The 22,373-nt window shown below is 43.6% G+C and overlaps 2 non-coding genes across 2 annotated transcripts; one reads left to right on the top strand and one right to left on the bottom strand.

Annotated features, from left to right (window-relative positions):
* Positions 1-5,951: 5,951 nt before the first annotated feature.
* Positions 5,952-6,024, bottom strand: TRNAA-AGC (transfer RNA alanine (anticodon AGC)). Its single transcript has one exon. It is a non-coding gene; the product is annotated as a tRNA-Ala (tRNA).
* An 11,145-nt stretch (positions 6,025-17,169) lies between these two features.
* TRNAM-CAU (transfer RNA methionine (anticodon CAU)) lies at positions 17,170-17,242 on the top strand. Its single transcript has one exon. It is a non-coding gene; the product is annotated as a tRNA-Met (tRNA).
* The last annotated feature ends 5,131 nt before the right edge of the window (positions 17,243-22,373 follow it).

The raw sequence follows: 22,373 nt of genomic DNA, 5'->3' as shown, positions 1-22,373 counted from the left end.
AGCACAAAAACTAACTCCAAGTGGATCAAAGACCTAAACATAAAGACTAAAACGATAAAGATCGTGGAAGAAAAAATAGGGACAACCTTAGGAGCCCTAATACAAGACATAAACAGAATACAAAACATTACCAAAAATGACGAAGAGAAACCCGATAACTGGGAGCTCCTAAAAATCAAACACCTATGCTCATCTAAAGACTTCACCAAAAGAGTAAAAAGACCACCTACAGACTGGGAAAGAATTTTCAGCTATGACATCTCCGACCAGCGCCTGATCTCTAAAATCTATATGATTCTGTTAAGACTCAACCACAAAAAGACAAACAACCCAATCAAGAAGTGGGCAAAGGATATGAACACACACTTCACTAAAGAAGATACTCAGGCAGCCAACAGATACATGAGAAAATGCTCTCGATCATTAGCCATTAGAGAAATGCAAATTAAAACCACGATGAGCTTCCATCTCACTCCAACAAGGCTGGCATCAATCCAAAAAACACAAAATAATAAATGTTGGAGAGGCTGCGGAGAGATTGGAACTCTTATACACTGCTGGTGGGAATGTAAAACGGTACAACCACTTTGGAAATCTATCTAGCGATATCTTAAACAGTTAGAAATAGAACTACCATACAACCCAGAAATCCCACTCCTCGCAATATTCCCTAGAGAAATAAGAGCCTTCACACAAACAGATATATGCACACCCATGTTTATTGCAGCTCTGTTTACAATAGCAAAAAGCTGGAAGCAACCAAGGTGTCCATCAACAGATAAATGGGTAAATAAATTGTGGTATATTCACACAATGAAATACTACGCATCGATAAAGAACAGTGACGAATCTATGAAACGTTTCATAACATGGAGGAACCTGGAAGGCATTATGCTGAGCGGAATTAGTCAGAGGCAAAAGGACAAATATTGTATAAGACCACTATTACAAGATCTTGAGAAATAGTATAAACTGAGAAGAACACATACTTCTGTGGTTACGAGGGGGGGAGGGAGGGAGGGTTGGAGAGGGTTTTTTACTGATTAATTAGTAGCTAAGAACTGCTTTAGGTGAAGGGAAGGACGATACTCAATACATGGAAGGTCAGCTCAACTGGACTGGACAAAAAGCAAAGAAGTTTCCGAGATAAACTGAATGCTTCAAAGGTCAGCGGAGCGATGGCGGGGGTTTGGGGACCATGGTTTAAGGGAACTTCTAAGTCAATTGGCAAAATAATTCTATTATGAAAACATTCTGCATCCCACTTTGAAATGTGGCATCTGGGGTCTTAAATGCTAACAAGCGGCCATCTAAGATGTGTCAATTGGTCTCAATCCACCTGGAGCAAAGGAGAATGAAGAACACCAAGGTCACACGACAACTAAGAGCCTAAGAGACAGAAAGGGCCACATGAACCAGAGACCTACATCATCCTGAGACCAGAACTAGTTGGTGCCCAGCCACAATCAACGACTGCCCTGACAGGGAGCGCAACAGAGAACCCCTGAGGGAGCAGGAGATCAGTGGGATGCAGACTCCAAATTCGCATAAAAAGACCAGACTTAATGGTCTGACTGAGACTAGAGGAATCCCGGCGGTCATGGTCCCCAAACCTTCTGTTGGCACAGGACAGGAACCATCCCCGAAGACAACTCATCAGACATAAAAGGGACTGGACAGTGGGTAGGTGAGAGATGCTGATGAAGAGTGAGCTAATTATATCAAGCAGTCACTTGAGACTGTGTTGGCATCTCCTGTCTGGAGGGGAGATGGGAGGATAGAGAGAGTAGGAGGCTGGCAAAATTGTCACGAAAGGAGAGACTGGAGGGGCTGACTCATTAGGAGGAGAGCAAGTGGGAGTACAGAGTAAGGTGTATATAAACTTATATGTGACAGTCTGACTTGATTTGTAAACGTTCACTTGAAGCTCAATGAAAGTTAATAAAAAAAAAAAAAAAGGAGGCTGTGATTGTCACTTGATTTAGGAAATGTGACAGCCTCAGAGCAGGAAGTAGGTAGCCTCTCGGGCCCATATACCTACACCACCATCCCTCCCAATGTGGCCAAGATGGATAGGTAGGGGTTGATCTGTCAACTTATTTTCCAGAGAAAGATAGGGTCAAGATAGGAAAACCTTAGGACCATGAGACAAGGACAAGTTGAGGGAAGGGCGGGGGAATTTTAAGACATCATTGGAAGCTATGGAAATCAGGGCTTTTCCTCAGAGCTAGGTTTGAAGAGAAAGTTGACAAAGAGAACACTGATACTTCCAGGGTCAGGATCCCTTTTGATCCTAATTATCTGTTAGGATTTTTAGGCAAAAATCACAGGAAAGGCTTTTCTCTCTCCTGGATTGTAGGACAAGTTTCTTTTCTTCCTTTCCTTTCTGAGATCAACAGACAAGAACTCTGGTGAATATGCCTCTCATATTGTGGATATAAAACTGTCACATTGTTTCCCTCTACCACAGAAATCTCATTCTGGTAACAGATTTACTGCTTTAATCTTGACCCTGTGAGCCTTTGACTTTTCTGAGTCCTTTCTACGTGGTTAAATTATGCCCATTGGAAACCCTGAGTGCATAATGGTTAAGTGCCAGGGCTGATGACCAAAGGATCTGCAGTTCGAATCCACCAAGTGCTCCTTGGAAGCTCTGTGGGGCAGTTCTACTCTGACCTATATGGTGGCTACGAGTCAGAATCCACTAGATGGTGGTGGGTTTGGGTTTTTTTCAGTAGTAGTTTTTGGAGTACTGGTGTCCCCAGTGATTAAGTGTTTGGCTGCTAACCCTTGGTTCTTTCCAGGAAGAGAAATATCTTAGTTATCTAGCGCTGCTGTAACCGAAATAACACAAGTGGGTGGCTTTAAAGAACACAAAATTATTGTCTCACAGTTTAGGAGACTAGAAGTTTGAATTCAGGGCACAAGTTCTAGGGGAAGACTCTTTTTCTGTCACCTCTGGGGGAAGATCCTTGTCTCAGCTTCTATAGCTCACGTGTTCTTCATTCCCTGGTTACTTGGTGATCCTCACATGTGCTTCTGTCTTCCCCCACTTGTGCTGGCTTGTCTATGTGTCTATGTTACTCTTTGTATCACTCAGAAGTAATTAGGTTTAGGACACACCTTACATTGATGTGCCCTCATTAACATAACCAAGAAAACCTTATTCCCAAATGGGATTACATCCACAGGTACAGGGGTCAGGATCCCAACACAGATGGGGAGAGGAGTGGGAGTAATTCAGTCCGTAACAAGAACTATGGTGGATTCTAATGTTAATGTGTAAATGCATTTGTCTAGCCCCTAATGAGTGCCTATGGTACAAACTCTGTGCCAGAGTTCAGTGTTCTGCAGGGAAATGGCACCTAAACAGAAGCAGTTCCTATTGCTCTGGTCCTGCTCCAGGTATTATTAATCCACCCAGTGGATTTTACAGTCCTCATTTTCCATATGAAGATACATGTGAAGGATTTACACCCCATGCCTCATATACCACCATTTATCCAGCTAAGCCAACAAACCTTAAGTGAAAAAAGTTCTCTTAACCCCCAGTTGCCTTGATAGGTAAAAATCGTTCTAATGGCAGTGTTAGAAAACCTGGGCACAAGGATCCCAATGAGTTGGCTGGATGAAGGAAAGGCTTAATGGCATCTTCAAGGTAACAAATTTCCTGTCTCTTCCTTTGCAAGCTGAGCCTACCACCTTCAATTCTACTCCATTTATTTTCTTATTATTCCCCCACAGCAGGCATCTTCACCCAGCTTTTTATGTATTTTTCTTATTGGTTCTTGTCTGTTTCTCTCTCCTACTATGAATTAGGATGTAGCTCTACAAGGGTGGGGAGGCCTAGTGGTGCAGTGGTTAAGAGCTCAGGCTGCTAAGAGCACTTCAAATCCACCAGGCGCTCCTTGAAAACCCTATAGGACAGTTCTCCTCGGCCCCATAGTGTCACTGAGTGGGAATCAACTCGATGGCAGTGGATTTCTACATGCTGGGATTTTTGTGTTTTATTCACTCTTGAAATGCTTGCTCCCAGAATATTCCCTGACACAAGATATGTACTCCAGAAATATGTGTTGGCTGACTAAATGAATGACTTTAAACTTCCTGCACTGCACATCTGCAGGTTGAGCACTATGAAAGCAGAAGTGGGAAAAGAAAGCTCTGTTTTCTTCATGAGATGGTGAGGAAGATGAAGGATAAAATAGGGCTTGTAGTTTTTTTGGAAATCTAAATCGCTTTATCCCTCCATTTTATTCAAACCACTGGCAGCCTCAAAACATTACAAAATTCAGCAATTCTTAGGCAGTAATGGGGCCAGTCTTCAAATCATTATTTGACAGGATTTGTTGGGTGCTTTTACATTGTTGGGAGCCCTGGTGGTGCAGTGGTTAAGAGCTGGGCTGCTAACAGAAAGTTTGGTGTTTTGAATCCATCAGCGGCTCCTTGGAGACCCTATGGGCCAGTTCTACTCTGTCACTATGAGGGTCACTATGGGTGGGAATTGACTCCAGGTTTTTTTTTTTTTTTTTACTGTTTTGTTTTTATTGTGTTGCATTTTTCTATCATCTGTGAAAAGAGGAAAACACATCCTTTTTGAGTCTTGAACTCAGGACCTTCAGATTATGAGACTAATGTGCTGCATGTTTGACCAAGAGAAGGTTCACTGAGGAACAGAGTTTTCCAATGTTAGTCTCCGAGAGATGCTGTTTGGCCAACTTCCAGTTTTCTTTAAATCATAATCATTGCTTTATAAAGTCACTCCATGTAAACCAGTGCTACCTTCAAGGATTCTACAACCAGGGGCATAGAGTTCACACCAGGCCATAGGACTCTGTGGGCTGTGGGACCTGGGACAATTGTGTCTGCCTTTTATTCTGATGTTCCAATGATCTGGACACCCTCAGAGATTTCAACCGCCCTTTCACCTTCCAGGTCTCCTTTGTTGACATGAAACATAAGACGTGCTCAGTTAGTATTAGCTGACTGACTGACTCACTGACTGACTGACTCACTGACTGACTGACTGAAATAATAAGCAGTTCCCAACCTTATCTCCAGTCCAAACTTCCTCCTTTACTCTATACCTCCACTTGCATCTATGTGACTGGCTACATTCCCTTTTTAACAACCCCAACTGAATTTATAATACTGTCTCCATGTTTTTTCAGGATTATGTGTTATTGATTTTTACTAAGAGAGGTATAATTATTTCATTTAATCCACGTGAATTTTGGAAACACAACTATGCATCATAATCTGCACTTACCAGTAAAGGGAGGTTGGAGAGTGTCCAGTATGGACTTGGGCAGTGGTCTATCACTTAGTTCAGTCTCAAAGTCTCTGTAATGTCATTAGGGATCAGAGCCACACATTTACAGCTCTGAAGTGCATCCTGGAGGTCAGACAGCTTTTTGGGTTAGCTTTCCTAAACTCCTCCTCTACAATCTCAGAGGTACTTCTTAGTTGCTTAGGGCTTCCCTTTTCAGCCCACTAGCCAGGAGGCTGGGGCTTTATTTCCTGGGCTCTGCAACCCCTACAGACACACACACACACTTACACACACACTCCTCAGGTCTGTAACTGCATTTGGGCCAAGCCGCAGAAGAAAAGGGAGAAAAATAGTAACTGGACATGGAATACCCTCTTGGAATCACAGCTTCTCTGAACAAACAGAAAACAAATTATAACGCCCTAGGTCTCGCTATGAGTCGGAATCCACTCGACGGCAGTGGGTTTTATGGGTTTTTTTAGGTCTATATATTCTTTTATATATATATATATATATATATATATATATATATATATATATATAAAAGAATCTAGACCTAAAAAAAAAAAAAATAGTACCTGTACGTAATAAACCTGAAGAAGCAAGCGCTTGGACAACTAATTTCAAAGAGATCAATATTTTCTCGTTTTCAGCAGATCAAAGTCTAAAGTGCAAAATCTGGAGAATGTGGGCATCGATCCCACTACCTCTCACATGCTAAGCGAGCGCTCTACCACTTGAGCTAATTCCCCGTGCGCTTTAAGTGCGTTATCTTGTATTTATTCAGGAATCGAAGTATCACTCTACACTCCAGTATCCACAATCTCCAGCAATCCGGAATACCAGGATCATCCGGGTTATTAAAGCGGAACCATACAGATTCCTGGCGGCGCAGTGGTTATGCGCTCCGCTGCTAATCAGAAGGTTTGAACCATTACCCTCTCCGCGGGAGAAAGATGTGGCAGCCTGCTTCCGCAAAGATTTACAGCCTTGGAAATTCTGTGGGTCAGTCCTACTCTGTCCTATAGGGTCTCCAAGAGTCGAAATCCAGTATAAGGCAAGGGTTTGGTTTTTGGTATAATTCATGCGGAACCAGGACTCAACCCCGGGCAGGCCATCTCTGAGATGGCCTGGGGCAAGAGCGCGGTGACTGCTGAGTCAGCCCTGCCGCCGGCGAGAAGAAACGGTAAATCAGGAAAAGGTAGCGGTGGCAAAGCTCAGGGGCCGCCAACGCATTTTCTTCATTTTCAAGAAGTGAAGAGAGGACGTCCCAACTAGAGAGGACCGACCCACAAAGTTCTGGCTATGGGGCACAGCTCTCCTAGGACGACCATCTGACTCTTTGAAAAGCGTGATTGTCGCTTACTCCCCACAGCTGCGGCCACCCAGGAGGAGGCAGCGGGGCGGCCACTTCTTGATTCTGGAGGGCAAACAGCGCCACCTATTTCTGCTTGGTTTCGAACCAAGACGTTACACTTGTTAGGCGAATGTGGTAACCAGTATAATCCCGAAACTCGTCGATTTGTGAGTTTACTTTTTCTAATTTCTGAAAGATTTGGGTTCAATTCCCATTAAGGTGTGTCATGTAGAAATCATATATCCCCATCATATGAGAGAACAGCAAAAATCACCACACTATTACAGAAAGGAGCCATGGGGGTCATGAGGCAAGATCATACTAGACTGAAGGATTCAAGAGTGGACCTTGAGGGATGGCGATGAGGAGGGAACACAGGCCTGAGAGAACATTCCTGTGTGAGAACACCTGTTTGCCTGTGTGTGTGAATTCCTGTCTGATAAATGGAAGACTAATGCGTTTATAAGTATTTGTTAAATGAAGGAATGCATGAATGAGCAGATGGGGAGAAAAATAGATGCTGACACTGTGTACTAGGGTAAAGGAAGGGCACACATTCGTTTCTTTTTTTAAATTTAATAGATCTGATTTTCAGAGGCGTTTTAAGTTTACAGAAAAATAACTGGAAACTTACAAAGGCTTTCCATATTCCCCCTGTCCACCCCCAGTTTTTCCTATTATTTACATTTTGTATTAGTGTGGGACATTTGTTACAATTGATGAACCAATATTGAGATATTAGTATCAACTAAGGTCCACTGGTTTTTTGTTTAAGGTCCGTAGCTTACATTAGGGTCACTCTGTGTTGTGCAGTTCTATGGGTTTTGATAAAGGCATAATGTCATGTGTCCACTATTACAGTATCATACAGAAGTTTGATTGCCCTAAAAATTCTCTGGGCTCCACCTTTTCATCACTCACTCCCTCCGATTCCCTGGCAACCATGGTTTTAATTTATTTATTTATTGTCTCTAGAGTTTTGTCTTTTCCAGAATGTCGTATATACTTGGAAGCATACAGTAAGGGGGTTTTTTTAGACTGGCTTAATTACCTTTGTCATATGCATTTAAGTCTCCTTCATGAGTTTTCATGGCTTGATAGCTCATTTCTTTGTATCACTGAATAATATTCCATTGTATAGATTCACCACAGTTTGTTTATCCACTCACCTTTTGAAGGGCATCTTAGTTACTTCCAATTTTGGGAAATTACGAATAACTCTTCAGCAAACATTCATGGGCAGGTTTTTGTGTGAACATAATTTTTCAACTCATGTAGGTATATACCTAGGAGCACAATTGATGAATCCAAGCTTTTCAACTTAAAAAAAAAAAAGCTTTCCATTTCTGGTTTTGCTCCTTACAATTACGTGACCTGAAGAAAATGATTTAACTTCTCTGAGCACATGGAGGTGAAAGCCTTGAGGCTTGGAAGTTCCTGGCAGGCCTGGGTGGTCTGGAAAGTGAAGTAGGGCTGTGGCACTTAGGGCTTTCATTTTAAAAATGGACCGACACGAAGTATTTAGGTTTAATGGTAGTGCATGCACATTGCCTGAGAGAGGTAGGGGCCTGTAGGCCAGCTGCTATCGATTAAAGTGTGTCCCCCAAAATACGTGTTGTAATCCTAGAACTTCTACACTTGTGCTCATAATCCTACTTGGGAATGGGTTGTCTTTGTTAGTTAATAAGACAGAATTGTCGCCCTGGTGGCACAGTGGTTAAGAGCTACAGGGAGCTATGGCTGCTAACCAAAAGGTGGACAGTTCGAATCCACCAGCAGCTCCTTGGAAACACTATGGGACTGTTCTACTGTGTCCTATTGGACTGTGTAAGGTGTGTCTTAAATCAATCTCTTTTGAGACATAGAAGAAATCTCTTTTGAGATATAAATGAGATTAAAAAACCAAGTGAAAAAAGCAGAGACAGCAGAAGAGAGGTGTCAAGCCACGTGAAGATTGCCCAGTCGCAGAAGCTCAGAAGAGAGGAGGATCTTCCTTCGGACCAACAGAGAAAGAACAATGTACCCCAGAGCCATTGCTCTGAATGCAGACTTCTAGCCTCATAAACTGTGAGAAAATAAATTTGTTTGTTAAAACTATCCACTTTTTGTACTTCTGTTATAGCAGCACTAGGTAACCGACACACAGGGCTTCTCTCCACTTTCCACTTTCCTTTCCCTTTCTTACAGTAGAGGTCTCTGCTCTCCAGATGACCACAGACCTTCTCACCTGTGACAGCGGGTTCAAATCTTGGTAACAATTGGCACTAAGTCTTTTTGTTTTTTCTTTTCCTTTATGGGCATATACAGAATGGGGCTGACAATGACTTGACCAACACTCCAAGTCAAGGCTGTAAAAAGGTGGAGGAAACCAGGAAGAAGCTGTGAGAAAGGAATCCTGAGCAGCCTGGGATCCTCTGAGAGGAAGAAAATCTCCAGACTGTGCTGGGCATTTTGCATGTTGGATGAATGGTACATCTCAGAAGGTGGGAGCTTAAATATCACCCCTATTCTCTGGACTGAGAAAGGACAATTTCAGTGATGATGAGAAGGGATCTCTCTGATAATTGAGAGTGAGATTTATGTAGGGATTTAGTCTGGCAAATAAGGAAGACCAATGCCTGGCAGCTAAGGGGGTCAGATGCAGGAGAGAGTGCACAGGGCAGCATGTGGAAAAGGATTTTAGAAAACCAAAGAGTGAGGGAAAGTAAGGTTCTGGCACAAAATGAAATTCGTATAGAAAATTCTGCCAGGCAGAGTGGGAAGAGCAGGCCGTTAACTATGGCTGTAAATGTCCACTCAGATCTTGCCATTGCAGTCTGTGTCTTCCTACAGTAATAAGAGTCCAGAGCAAAATCCTCCATGTTGTAGTTGTTTTCCAGGAAGTTGATTCTGACTCCGAGCAACTCTATATGACACAGTAGAGCTGCCCCATAGGGCTTCCTATGCTGTAATGTTTATGGAAGCAGATCACCAAGTCCTTTTTGGGGTGAGTTAAAACCGTCAAACTTTATGTTAACAACCCAGTACTTAACTTTTGTGCCCCTACCAAAACAAAAACAAATCCAAAGCCCACTGCCATCAAATTGATTCTGACTCATAGCGACCCTATAAAGCAGAGTCGAACTGCCCAATAGAGTTTCTAAGGAGCTGCTGGTGGATTGGAACTGCCAACCTTTTTAACAGCCCAGCTTCCAACCACCGCGCAATCAAGCTTCAAAGAGAAACTAGTCTGATGGGGTAGGCCGCAACCTTTGCTCCGAAAAGAATGTGGCCTACACTATGGGGATCAAACCCACAACCCTGGCATCATTAGCACCACGCTCTAGCCAACTGAGCTAACCAGCCAGCTGGAAACATAGTGTTCTACATGATGAGGCTCTACCAGCAACAGCCCTATGGAAACAGGATGGACCCTCATGAGCTCAAAACTGGTTAGGACTGTGATGTACAGTTTCAAAGATTAACAAAAAGAAAATTCTTCTATTTGGGTGTGCTGTGGAGATGGGCTCTTCCATTGACTCCTCATCTGCCTGACATCAGGGGCTCTGGTATCAGATGTCAGCCTCCAAAATCTACTTTTGCTCCAGACTTGGCACGGTTGACTCTCTCATCTTTCAGACTACAACTCAAATGTCACTATCTCAGAGGGTCATCCCCTGACCTCACCATTTAAATCAATGCACTCCCTCTCACTCTCTCCTACTAGTTTATAAAATCCTGTATGGGGACATATATTATTGTTTCTCCGCTACAGTAAAATTGTCTTAAAAGGTTTATAGTCTAGATCCTTCCAGTTTATCTCCAGTGGCTAGGGTTAGAATGATGTTCTTTGTGGCTACTGGCTGTTCAGAAATTGGTGACATGGAGGGGAAACACTTTCCTCTGTGTTGTGCTCCTTCATGGGGTAAATTCAGGAAGAAATCATTATCATGCTAAGGGAAGGTGGCAAGCTGCGAGGTTTGGTGGTCTCTGTAAGCAAAAGTGTGTTCTTAAATTATTTTAGGTTGGACTATAACTAAATTGCATTTCTAGATGATTGGAACAGGGGAAAGAGTTGAGAGCTGAGTGCATAGGCCAGGAGAAGAATAAGGTTATTATCATAATAGTTCAGGCAGAGATGCTGAACATCTTTAATGGAACAGGACAGTGGAGACGAGCTCCTTCACTCATTTAACAAATCCTCATTTAGGGGCATACTGTATGCACCTAGGCCCTGGGCACTGAGTGCCCCCCTGGGCATTCAGCTGCTGGGTGATCACGAGATAGTGTTAACCCCACGGCAATGGGTGCCAGGCATTTTCAAAAGATGATCTCATGTTGAATTATGTGGGAAGCCTCAAGGAACTGCTGCTTCTGTACATGTACAAGCAGCCCAGCATACACAGGAGGCCTTGGGTCTTACTTCTGGGGCTGCAGTTAACCACCTTGTCTTGCAGAGAGATCAGTGGAACAGCCAGAGGGGTTGTCTCTCAATCTGAACATCCTATGTTGAAGATTCCAGGGGAGTTTATTTTTCTTTGTAGAAATTGTCAATAGACATGCTGTTTCAAAAAGAAAATAAAGCCGAGCCAACAGAGACATTAAGAAAACATACACTTTCATAGAGAGTGGACTTGGAGTTGCAATCAGAAGTTGGTGTAAATTTCAGGAGAATCAAAATGCTCCCCTTTCGAAAAATGGGTGAGTTGAAACTAGGAATTGTGAGAAAATCTGGGAGCAGAAGGGCTATTTTTGTTGTTGTTGTTGTTGTTGTTGTTGTTGTTGTTTGCCTTTACTTCACAGCCTGAGAGAAGAGGGAATTTTGTCTTCCGTCAGCGCCTGTGAGGGCAGCCCAGGTGCCATGGAATCAAATCAAGCAGAAAATAGGAATAGAGACGGGCGGTAGGCTGCGTTTTAGCTGAGGTGAGAAACTCCCCCTTTTGATTAGCAACCCAGAGCTTCAATCTCTGTGCCTACAGGGCTCCTATACAGGACACACCAAACCAAAAAACCAAACTCATTGCCATCCAGTCAGATTCTGACTCATAGTGACACTATAGGACAGAGAAGAACATAAGGTTTCCGAGAGCAGGTGGTGGATTAGAAATGCTGACCTTTTTGTTAGCATCCTGAGCCCTTAACCACTGCACAAGCAGGGCTCCTACAGGACACCCAGGGGCCATTAACAGTGATTGTGGGCGGTGGAGTAAACAGGAAGGGGTTGATGAAGAGTGAGAACTGTACCTCTGTCTTGCCCGCCCAGGACTGTACCACCTCTTCCAAAATTTCAAAGGAAAAGTTTGAGCTTCATAATCCTACACGACCACGACACGGCCTACTGAATTCCTTAAAGCACAGTCGGGCTGGGAGGAGGTCCAGGAACCAACTCCGGTTTCCCAGGGCCACGTTTCTCTCTTTTCCGAAGGCACCCGGATTCCATCCTCCACCTCCAATGTCCTCTCAGCGACGTTCTCGGTTCACCAGGATAGCAGAATCCCTCCACTCACCGAGCCTGAAGAATCCCTCCACTCACCGAGCCAGAACTCTGGCCCTGCGCCTCTGCTGTGTGCTGTGTGCCCTCCGGAGAAGGAGGGCCCGGGGCAGCGACCTCGGGTAATTCACCCCCGCTGGGAGCACGGGGGCCTGGTGTGGACTTCAGCGCAGCGGAGGATTGAGGGGTTCTGTGGATACAGGCGCGGAAACTTTGGGCTCCTCCCTCCTCCTGGTTGATCCCCTCCACCCACCACCACCACCACCACCACAAGGCACTTGGTAGAAACGCGACCAAGATCGTCCCCGTCCTCTGATGAAGGACTCACCGCTCACAAACTGCTTCTCTTTGCTCAAGGTCATTTTTACATCTGTCGGTGGTGGTTCCAATCCCCTGGCGCTCGGAGGGAGAAAGATGTGGCAATCTGCTTCCTGAAGTGTACAGCCTTGGGAACCCTATGGGGCAGCTCCACTCTGTCCTATAGGTTCGCTTAGTCGGAATCGACTCCATGGCAACGGGTGGTGCTCTCTGCCCTCCCGGTTTTAACTCCTTTTTCCTTGTGTAGCTTGTAGCTCGTTTGGCGGTGAACTGTACAACTGAACTTTGAAGGAAATGAAACAAGATTCCAGGAGGATTCTGTGTTAATTCTTAGATGTGGAGTTGCAACCAGAAGTTGGATTTGAGTTTTTCCCATTGCTAGTAATCAAAAAGATTTTGAACAAAATGCATATAGAATATATTTATGAAAAATCTAGCCCAAAGACCCCTCCCCAGTAACAGGAAACTTTTAGCAACAGCTCTACAACAATTAAAAGAACATTCAACTGGGTTAAACAAAGTGGATTTATTATCACACACAAGAATAAACCCAGAGGGTAGGGAGGCTACCTGGCTGGTTAATTCAGGGGCTCCATGATGCCATTAGGACCCAGGTTCTTTGCCTCTTTTCACTCTGCCATGGTCAACATAGGAGTCTCATAACGCAGCTGGTCCCCCTGCAGTACTTCAAACTTTCACAATTTCAGGCAAAGTCTAGAAGGAAAACAAACCAACCTCTGTGTTTCACAAATTGAGGACAACCTATTCTATAAGCTTCCCAGTCTCATTAGCTACATTTGTATCACATAGTCTTGCCTAAACCTGACCGCCATGAAGAACGGAACCACTATGATTAACTAGATCGATCACAATTCAAACTCTGGAGCTGAGAATGGGATCCACCACCTCTAAAGCACAGGGCAGAATAGAGGTGGCTCCGTGAAGAAAATCATTTTTCCGTTGGCAACGGGGCCTGGTGGGTGGTGATAGTGGCTGATTGTGGTGTAGACAAGCAGTACTGGCTGCTATGGCCTACTCCATCTCCACATTGGAAATAAAATGTTCGTTTTTATTTCTATTTTTTAAAGAATTAAAAAAAAAAATTTTAGGCGTCCATTTATTAACCTATATAAGGCCATAGTAGATTTCCAGATCTAAGCATCATAGAAACAATTTGATCTAGAGCTTTTATTTAGCATTAATGATGAGAAAAATGGAATTAATTCTATGTGCTGACATATTGACAGGAACCAGGATTGTGTAAGTTTGGTTTTAATAATACAACCAACAAGCAGAGTGGCACAGCGGGAGCATGCTGGGTCCATAATCCAGAGGTCGATGGATTGAAACCACCCTCTGCTGTTTTAGTGGAGCCCTGGTGGAGCAGTGGCTTAAGACCTTGGCTGCTAACAAAAATCCAATCCATCAGCCTAATCTTGGGAACCCTAGTGGGCAGTTCTACTCTGTTCTATAGGGTTGCTATAAGTCAGAACGACTCTAAGGCAACAGGTTATTAGTGATACAGTACTATACTTCTCAGATCTTTATGACTGCATGGTAAAAAGGCATTGTAACTTCTGAAACAGAAGTGCTGTAGATTAATGTGTGCATGATGGTGTGGAGATCTGAAGCTCAACCTGAAATTTAATGTGTGCATGATGGTGTGGAGATCTGAAGCTCAACCTGAAACTGTTGTCTCAATTAGCAGAACCAAACCAAACTCCTTGCTGTCGAGTAGACTGCAACTCATAACGACCCTATAGGACAGGATAGAACTGCCCCATATGGTTTCCAAGGAGCGCCTGGTGGATTCCAACTGCCGACCTTTTGGTCAGCAGCCATAGCTCTTAACCACTATGTTACCAAGGTTTCCGTAGGACAGAACAGGAGTCTTAAATTCCTAACTCTGAAAATTAGTCATGTGTGCACCCAAATTTGTCTACTAAAGATCTTACTTTCAGTGATTTCCAGGCATATTTTTGCAGATTCTTTAATAACCACAATTTGTTCAACCCCAATATAACCATAATTTTATGTCTTAGCTTTTACTCCATGTTCTTATCACTGTTCATGTAGAAGTAACTTGACATAAAGAGAAAAGTGTAGGCTTTGGGACAGAACCAGGTTAAAATCTTAGCCCTGCCTTTGTTAGTTATGTGAATTTGGACAAACCACTAGTCAGTCACTCTGCTGAGACCTTGTCTGCAAAATGGAGATCATACTTCCTCTGCAGGGCCCTGAGGATTAAATGAGATAATGCAGGTAAAGCAACCGGCAGATATTTAGGCTGTCAGTAAACGGTAATCATCACTGATGAGAGTGTACGGCTCCTTCCCAGCCTTCTAAAGGTTAACTTTAATACTGAAGGTTAACTTCAAACACATGTATTAAATATCCATTTACCAAGCACAATGAGATACCCTACGGATTTAAATTTCCATGAGATACCCACAAGGAATTAACATCTGGTAAAGGAGATAAACATAAACTGATAGGTCACAATAACAGAGAAATGTTAACTCAGAAATAAGAAGAAAATGCGCTAGACCACAGAACCAGAGCGAGTCACTCTGGAGGGGAAGTCTGAGGAAGCTCTCCTTGACATTATATTTGAGCTGAATCTTAGGAACCCCTCCTCCCCCCCCCCCAAAAAAAACCTTTGCTGTTGAGTCTATTTCAAATCATGGCAACACCATGTGTTACAGAGTAGAACTGCTCCATAGGGTTTTTTTTTTGGCTGTAATCTTTATCAAAGCAGATCACCAGGGCTTTTCTTCTGCAGCACTCCTGGGTGAGTTCAAACCACCAACCTTTCATTTGAGCTGAATCTTGAAGAGAAAACAAAGTTGATCTTGTGAAAAGAGAATAAAGGGCCAGGGGTTCAGGATGTGGAAAGGAATGTATCAATTATCTGAGATTACATTAATATCAGTGTTATTCCTTGAATAAACATATTCCAATCTCTCCTATTTTTTCCCTAATATATCTATAGAAAGCCTTCCGTAGTTTTCGTTTGGCTTCTTGACCACTCTCCTGGCATATTAGTTGCACAATATATAAGATTGACATCTCTGGCCCTCATTACTGCCAAACAATTATGACATTTACCCCAAAAGAGGCCTTTTCCACCTGGGTCTTTTGAATTGAATGCTTTTTCCTCAAAATTATTATCATTTTTTTTCTGGGGCAGCCTCCATTTTCCGCCCTCCACCTGTGGTGGGTCCTTGCGGACCTGTGCAGACCGCCTTTCCTGAGGGCCTGGAGCTGCTGGCATTCCCCTCCCTCATCCTGGAGCCCCTGGGACTTTTTACAAACCTTCTCCTGTCCTCAACCCCTCTGAAAGGGGCCCGAAAGTGTTCAGCTCCTGCCCCCCAGATGCAGGCCAGGCAATCCAACACCTGGTTCTCCTGGCTAAGAAGGGGCTCCGGTCTGCTCCCCATCCCTGAGGGTCTAGGCTGGGGGTGGTCATGGAGTCAGGCATATGGTTGTCAGAACTTGGATCTGCTTTTGCTGGGCTGTCCACTCTGGCTCCCACATGCCCACAGGTTTGAGCTGGGGGCAGGGGTGATCCTAGCATGTGAACCTGCACTCACCAGCCCTTCCCCCTAGGCATCACCTCCTTTTTAGGGGCCTTCAGAATTGATACCTGATCCACCCTATCCTAGAATTCCAGGCAGGACTGGCTTAAGGGGCTGCAGTGACCCCTGACCCTCTGTTGGCTGTTTCTTCTTTTTTTTTTAATCGTGTCTATTCTATGCAGTGATTATCTTGAGAACATAAATACTGTCTGGCACAAGGCAGGTGTTAAATATTTGTGGAATGAATGAATAGACTGATTCAAGAACTTTAGGCTCACCCCAAAAGGGGAGGGGTTGCCCTATATTTCAGTTTCCCTCAACTGACCATTTCTGTTAGATATGGACTATGCCATAATGTATCTAGAGTTAACTACAATGAAAGAATGCGCAACAAAAATACATTTCTAGCTTAGCACTATAGGTTTACTTGTCAGTCAGTTGCACTGTCGAAAGTGGGTAGCGTGATTATGCCATTGGCCGGGGTAGCAAGTGGGTATACATAGCCAGAAATCAAAGGTAATTCAACAAGATAAAGGCTGCATTTTGTAAATTATGTGCACCGAGAAGCCCAGCCTTAAGAATGAGGGAGAAGACATTAAAAGGCAACATAACCCTGTCTCAAGGTGGGTAGAGGCCACACTGACAAGTGCCATGTTTTCTCCTGAGGTTTGAACTAACCCAGGAAAAGATAGCAGATGAGCAAATAGATTTCTAATGATATTAAAATGGATCTCCGGTGGCGCAGTGGCTTAAGAGCTGGGCTGCTGACAAAAAGGTTGCCCTTGGAATCCACCAGCTGCACTATGGAAATCCTACGGGAGCAGTTCTACTGTGCCCTAACTAAGGTCACTATGACCTGGAATCAACTTGACGGCCAAGCGTGTGGGTTTTCTTTTGGTACTGTCAAAAAAGGATCATTACAAAAAAAAAAAAAAGATTATTAGGAAATAAGAGGAAAAACACCATCCAGACGTTAGGCCCAATTGCTCGGTTGGAACACCACGTCTTCGGGGTGTAAGGTTCTGTTGAGTGTCGAACTAAAAAGAATCCACACAGGTTTATTAGGAGTTTTTTTATCTTCTAGAACGAGGGATCAGAAATCCGGAAAAGAGCTCGTCCTGGAAAAAGAAATTACACATTTCCTTTAGAACCTAGACCAAAGGAGAACCTAGCGGCCCTCTTAGCGCAGTGGGCAGCGCGTCAGTCTCATAATCTGAAGGTCCTGAGTTCGAGCCTCAGAGAGGGCATGCTGTTTTCTTCGTGCCTCTTCCTTTGTACTTGGACAGATGATAATCACATTTCTTACGGAGATAAATATTCATAGCATTATGAGATAGCTGTACTTACCTGCAGCTGGGACGGAGTCCCTTCTTTTCTACAATACCAAGAAAGTGAAAGTGTGTCAGGCCCAGAACTTTCCCAGGGTAACGGTCTCCTGGTCCCCGGTTGCCCCGAGCTCCACGCTCCGCAGAGGATGTTTCCTGAGAAGTTCTGGAGACGCTCCACCCTCGGTCCGGTTCTGGCTCCGCCAAGGCGGTGGCCCTGAAGCTCCCGGAGACCCTCATGGTTCAGCAAAACCATAACAGTTTTATTCCCAAAATAACCAGTTAACCAAAACAGCCGAGAGCGCCGGGGTTAGGCGAAATTGTCCCTGGCTTATTTATCCTCCAGCTTTGCGCCTCTGTTCTGTAAAAGCGGCTTCCCACTGACTACCTCGGAGCTTTACACTTGGAAGCAGATAGAGAAAACTTCTAGTATTTTATTTTATGGGCACATAGAAGTCAGGGAAACATTGGACGTTTTGAAATCTAGTAAATTTGATCTTTTCGCGTTTTTGCCCCTGTGGCGCAGTAAAGATCTCAGGCTGCTAACCAAAAGGTCCGCAGTATGAACCCACCAGCTGCTCCTTGGAAACTTCATGGAGCAATTCTACTTTGTCTTGTGAGTCGGAATCCACTCAACAGCGATGAGTTTGTTTGTTTGTTTTTGTATAGTTCCGCATATTTCGGGACTGGCAACGTCTTGACTGACACTCCAACTGATTGTACTTAGAAGATGAAGGAAAACGAGGGAAGAGCTTTGAGAAGAAAACCCCGAACTGGCGGCGATGCACAAAGAGGAAGAAGGCCCTCCCCTTCCGCTCCCCTTCCAGAACACTTCCACCGTTGCCATAGCCTTGGCGTGGGGCCTGCTTCTCTGCACCCGCGGGGACAGCTAGATAAAAAATACAGATGAACATTTCAATAAATAAGCCTAGCACACTTTTAAAATGTGGTACTTCAGCATCCACTAATTCATTTTCTCAAAGGAGCAAAGGAGCAAAGAAATTTGGACTTAGTCCCTATGTTTTTTTGTTTGGCTGATGAGTGAACTTTTTTTCCCCACAAACCAATCAGATATTGCTATTTTCTCATTAATGAATTACCATGCCTATCTTTACTGTTTATTCTTCCTGCTTCAATATTTCTTTTTTTTACTTCTTTTGTTGAATGCACAGCTTATTTAATCATTGTACTTCTAAAGCATTTAAGACTAGAATCTAAAATCGAAGAAGTACCTTGAAGAATCATAAAATTTGTCAACACATCATTTGCATTTTTTTCAAAGTAGTCTAATAATGTATTTTAATGATTTTTCTAATGTATGCGTTAAGAATTAATATTTTATTGATATATAACTTCCTTTTTAATATGATATTCTCTTTTCATCTTGCTTATATTTCATATATATATGTATGCACATAATTTTATAAAAAGGAATAGAATTTACCACCCCTCATATTTCTCACTATTAAATTTTTTAAATCTAATTTTGTAGTATTGAATAAAAATTCAGTGTTAATGAATAGATGTCAAGATTTTTGTCATATTTAGAAAAGCAATTAATATATTATTGAGATTCAGAATACTGACTATCACTTGATTGGCTTATTAATGTCCTACACAGTTTATGTCTCCTAGTATTTTTAAATGGAATAGTGCTAAGTGTGAGAGAAGCCACACTGTGAAATTATTTCAGTTGTAATCCATATCCTTGGTCTTCATTTTACTGTTGGGAGGATAAAACACACTTGTCAATTTGTCAGGTTGCATGAGGAAAATGGATTTGTGCTGGAATTGATGAGTTACCCTAACCTGCCTGTGATTCTTAGAAGCATATTAGATTCCTTTAGCTCACTCCTTTACCTCTTTTAGGGCTAGGATTGACTTGAGAAAATAACATAATTTAGCTTTTCCTTATGAAACTAATCATTTGGAATTCATATCTGTCTCCTCCATCTGATTTTTTTCTTTCTTCCGGAATATTCCTTTCACCCAGATGCCCTGATCTAACCCGAGACACTGGGAATACACTGGCAGAACAAGAAAGGAAAAGGCTCAGGAAGTGTACATTTTAAAGAGAAGATAGATAATACAGCAGTAATTTAGTGATGCTCTTCAGTACAGATACATTTTACACAGAAGATGGAGCCGCAGAGGGCATTGATTTCGTTGAAGTCATCAGAAAAAGTTCTCCAAAGAAGTGACATTTGTGTTGAGACCCAAATGACTGAGAGGGAGGCCACAGTGCCAATACTGGAGCAAGATTGGACAAGCTCTCAAAGAAGACTGTCAGCTGTAGTGAGGGCCTCTGGAATGAGCCAACCAGCCTATAAAGGAACCAACAGAAAACCCCAGTGACCACCTCTGTGGCACTAGGTGTCTGTGCAGCTGAGCCAACTGTGAGAAGTCTCTCAACCCATTTCCTCTACACTGCATCACTGCCCTCACCAGTGCTAGTTTCCCAGGACTCCTTCATGTTCTGAGCATCATCATGAGGCTTCTTGATGGTTCAGAACCTGAGGACTTAAGACTCAGATGCTTAGCTCAAGTGGGAGAGGAAAGCTGTGAGCTAGGGGTGAAACGCAAGGACTCCGCTGCTCTGCAGTACAAGTACCCAAAGGCTCTCTATCTTTTCTTCACTGTCTTGACCCTCACCAGGATCTGCGAGCTGATGGGAATAAAATTGCTTTTCACTATTCTCAGCTGGGAGTTTTTGTTTTGTTTTCTTTTGTTTTTTTCATATTTTGCCTATTTCCGCCTCTAGAACTAGAGGAAAAAATCAATTCAGGTTCTGGTATTGGTGCTGGAAAATTGCATCTATGTTTTCCTTTTTTAATTTTTGAGGCCATTCTAAGGATATAAATCTGGACTGCCATTACAGTGACCTGTAATATCAGTGATGGTGGGTCACTGACGGTGGGACCTGAGACAGGCCCTTACACTTCCCTCCGAGGTGACCACCTATTTAGGATTATCCTCCTGCTCCCACTCTTCCCACATGAATTTCCTCTAAAGATTTCATTGGGTCTCAGAATCTTCCTTTCACTGACTCTCCGGATTTTCATGCCCCTCCCCAGGCCCATGAAACTGGGAGACCCCAGCCTCACAAATTCTCCGGTTTGTCTAGTCTTTCTAGGATCCACCCATTAGCTTTCTTGTTTGCCAGGCTGCTGTTCTCTGCCTTCAGGCGACAACTCAGTAAGACTCCATGTGACAGAGTAGAACTGCCCCGTAAGGATTTCTAGGCTGTAATCTTTACAGGAACAGATTGCCAGGACTTTCTCCCTCAGAGCTGCGGTTTCCCAGGCTAAAATGGATGAAATATTCAGGACAGCTCAGTACAGAGAATGTTACTCTGCCTTTCTCTTACTTCCTGGAACTTACTGTAGCCTACTTGGGGTTGTGTCTCCACTGCCCTTTCCCTGATTTCCTTCACCTGGTCTTGTTTTCAGCCAGAGGAAAAACTGGAGAACGTGGGCGTTTATCACCTTACCTCTTGCTTGCTAAGAAGGGCTCTACCACAGGAGCTAACTCCCCTCATCTATAGGCGATTTCAAGATTTTGGCTCATTTGCAATTCTGATTAACAAATGCCACTCCCTCTGGCCACCAGGACTGAGGCCAGCATCCAAATACAGTAACTGCTTAGCATCTCAGAGACTGCCTAGGGCAAGAGGCGGGAGCAACATTGATTTGAGAGGAGGAGGGAGGGGATAAGGAAGACCTGGAGAAGATCGCTGTGGGAAATTTCTTGTTTCCATTATAATTTATACTTCCCAATTTCATGGAAGAGAAGGAAGCAAGTCCCATCGACTCATCGAGGGGTGACCACGTTGTTAACTGACGGGTTAATTAGCACAGGTATCCCGGAATTTGTGGCTCTTCTGTTTAAAAATAGGGTTATCAACTGACTGTTGACGTGATGTCTAGGAGATGGTTTGGAGCCAGCATTTCCAGTCTCCACACTCACTTGCCATCTCCCACTGTGACTAAATCAAAACCAAACTCACTGCAGTGTAGTCGATTCAGACTTGTAGTGCCCCAAAGCAGAGAGCAGAACTGCTCCGTTTCCAAGGTTGCAAGTCTTTACAAAGGCAGACTGCCACATCTCTTTCCGGAGGAGCCACCGGTGGGTTGGTTGGCAGCCAGCGCTTTAACCGCTGCACACACTGCCCCCCAGTGGACCAGCTGTGCATAACTAGAAAAGTTTGCGGGGCAAGTTGTACATTTATACTTAATTCAAGACAAGCACTTTTAGTTTAAAATTCCAATTAAATATTCCATCTTTTAGACTTGAAAGGGCATTTGTTTTGTTTTTCAGTTGCTGAAAACATAACTGTTAGAAAGACATCAATGTTCATCTTTAATTGTTGACGCTACAAGATCTACCTGGGAACAGGAGGGGACCATGCCCTGGAGAGTTGTTCAGTCTGCTACTTCCTGTTCCTCCCCTTCCCATTCCAACAACACTGTAAGTCCCTTGTGCTCCCCATTCTCCCTGAGACACCCCATCCTAAGAAAACCCTCAGCTCCTCCAGGCCAGCAGCAGTAGGGTTTCTCCCTGATATCTGGAGGCTGCACTACTTCCCCTCGCTCAGTTATTTTAGAGTGTTGTGATGGATTTTATTTCTGACCTTCATCTACACAGGAATCTCATTTTCACATTAAATCCCATTTTTACTGAATGAATAAATAATAAGTTATTTAGATGACTCAAATGAAAGAGTGGTCAAGTGAACCTTTGTGACTGGAATTAACTGACAAAAACTTGATCCAGGGCCTGATAGATCTGCAAAACAGCCCGTGTCCAAGGGTTTGGGCTGGGGGAAGATAGGACATTATACATACAGTGAATGGCAGGTGTATAGATTAACAGCTGGTCTTTGTGGGACCCCACGCAGACTGACAGGGCTAGAGCTGCCTCTGGTTACAGTTCAGCCTCGATCTTCCTTAAATCCTTGTGCCTCAGCAGGTACTGTTTGATCTTGCCTCACAGAGGGCTTGAGCTATGGGTATGTGGGAAAGTGAATGCTGGATTTAGGCTTCTGTGGTTTGAG

This window comes from Loxodonta africana, chromosome 1 (assembly GCF_030014295.1).
Source record: "Loxodonta africana isolate mLoxAfr1 chromosome 1, mLoxAfr1.hap2, whole genome shotgun sequence".
Taxonomy (NCBI): Eukaryota; Metazoa; Chordata; class Mammalia; order Proboscidea; family Elephantidae; genus Loxodonta; species Loxodonta africana.
Note: the sequence above shows the minus strand (reverse complement) of the source record. Positions and strands in the feature narration are given on the sequence as shown.